We start from the raw sequence: 2638 nt of genomic DNA, 5'->3' as shown, positions 1-2638 counted from the left end.
AGTGATGGGACCAGATGCCATGGTCTTCGTTTTCTGAATGTTGAGTTTTAAGCCAACTTTTTCACTCTCCTCTTTCACTTTCATCAAGAGGCTCTTTAGTTCCTCTTTACTTTCTGCCATAAGGGTAGTGTCATCTGCATATCTGAGGTTATTGATATTTCTCCCAGCAATCTTGATTCCAGCTTGTGCTTCATCCAACCCAGCGTTTTTCATGATGTACTCTGCATATAAGTCAAACAAGCAGGGTACTCCTTTCACTAATTGGAACCAGTCTGTTGTTCCACGTCCAGTGAAGTTCTATGATTCCTGAACTGCATACAGATTTTTCAAGAGGCAGGTCAGGTGGTCCAGTATTCCCAGCTCTTTAAGAATTTTCCAGAGTTTGTTGTGGTCCACACAATCAAAGGCTTTGGCATAGTCAAGAAAGCAGAAGTATATATTTTTCTGGAACACTCTTGCTTTCCTTTTAATTTAATTTTTTTAACTTTGCAATATTGTATTGGTTTTGCCATATATCAACATGAATCCACCACAGGTATACACGTGATCCCCATTCTGAACCCTCCTACCTCCTCCCTCCCCATACCATCCCTCTGGGTCATCCCAGTGCACCAGCCCCAAGCATCCAGTATCGTGCATCGAACCTGAACTGGTGACTCATTTCATATGTGATATTATATATGTTTCAATGCCATTCTCCCAAATCATCTCACCCTCTCCCTCTCCCACTGAGTCCATAGAGATGTTCTATACATCAGTGTCTCTTTTGCTTCTCATATACAGGGTTATTGTTACCATTTTTCTAAATTCCATATATATGCATTAGTATACTGTATTGGTGTTTTTCTTTCTGGCTTACTTCACTCTGTATAATAGGCTCCAGTTTCATCCAACTCATTAGAACTGATTCAAATGATCTCTGGTTCCTCTACCTTTTCTAAATCCAGCTTGAAAATCTGGAAGTTCACAGTTCATGTACTGTTGAACCCTAGCTTGGAGAATTTTGAGCATATCTTTATTAGCTTGTGAGATAAGTGCCATTGTGCGGTAGTTTGAGCATTCTTTGACATTGGCTTTCTTTGGGATTGGAATGAAAACTGATCTTTTCCATTGTTCTGGCCACTGTTGAGTTTTCCAAATTTGCTGGCATATTGAGTGCAGCACTTTCACAGCATCATCTTTCAGGATTTGAAATAGCTTAACTGGAATTCCATCACTTCCACTAGCTGTGTTTGTAGTGATGCTTCCTAAGGCCCACTTGACTTCACATTCCAGGATATTTGGCTCTAGGTTGGTAAACACTTCATTGTGATTATCTGGGTCGTGAAGATCTTTTTTGTACAGTTCTTCTGTGTATTCTTGCCACCTCTTCTTAATATCTTCTGCTTCTGTTAGGTCCATACCATTTCTGTCCTTTATCGAGCCCATCTTTGCATGAAATGTTCCTTTGGTATCTCTGATTTTCTTGAAGAGATCTCTAGTCTTTCCCATTCTGTTGTTTTCCTCTATTTCTTTGCATTGTTTGCTGAGGAAGGCTCTCTTATCTCTCCTTGGGATTCTTTGGAACTCTGCTTTCAAATGGGTATATCTCTCCTTTTCTTCTTTTCATTTTGCTTTTCTTCTATTCAGTTATTCGAAAGGCCTCCTCAAACAACCATTTTGCCTTTTTGCATTTCTTTTCCTTGGGGATGGTCTTGATCCCTGCCTCCTGTACAGTGTCATGAACCTCCATCCATAGTTCTTCAGGTACTCTGTCTATCAGATCTAATCCCTTGAATCTATTTGTCACTCCCACTGTATAATCATAAGGGATTTGATTTAGATCGTACCTGAATGGTCTGGTGGTTTTCCCTACTTTCTTCAATTTAAGTCTGAATTTGACAATAAAGAGTTCATGATCTGAGCCACAGTCAGCCCCAGTCTTGTGTTTGCTGACTATATAGAGCTTTTCCATCTTTGCCTGCAAATAATGTAATCCATCTGGTGATGTCCACATGTAGAGTCTTCTGTTGTGTTGTTGGAAAAGGGTGTTTACTATGACCAGTGCATTCTCTTGGCAGAACTCTATTAGCCTTTGCCCTGCTTCATTCTGTATTCCAAGGCCAAATTTGCCTGTTACTCCAGGTATTTCTTAACTCCCTACTTTTGCATTCCATTTCCCTATAATGAAAAGGACATCTTTTTTTTGGGTGTTAGTTCTGGAATGTCATGTAGGTCTTCATAGAACCATTCAACCTCAGCTTCTTCAGCATTACTGGTTGGGGCATAGACTTGGATTACTGTGATGTTGAATGGTTTGCCTTGGAAATGAACAGAGATCATTCTGTTGTTTTTGAGATTGCACCCAAGTACTGCATTTCAGAATCTTTTGTTGATTATGATTGCTACTCCATTTCTTCTAAGGATTCTTGCCCACAGTAGTAGATATAATGGTCATCTGAGTTAAATTCACCCATTTGAGTCCATGTAATTCACTGATTCCTAAAATGTCGATGTTGACTCTTGCCATCTCCTGTTTGACCACTTCCAATTTGCCTTGATTCATAGACCTAACATTCCAGGTTCCTATGCAATATTGCTCTTTACAGCATCAGATTTTACTTCCATCACCAGTCCCATCCACAACTGGGTGTTGTTT

Source organism: Bison bison, unplaced genomic scaffold (assembly GCF_000754665.1).
Source record: "Bison bison bison isolate TAMUID 2011002044 unplaced genomic scaffold, Bison_UMD1.0 scf7180017864346, whole genome shotgun sequence".
Classification (NCBI taxonomy): domain Eukaryota; kingdom Metazoa; phylum Chordata; class Mammalia; order Artiodactyla; family Bovidae; genus Bison; species Bison bison.
The sequence above is the reverse complement of the archived record's forward strand: the minus strand, read 5'-3'. Positions refer to the sequence as shown.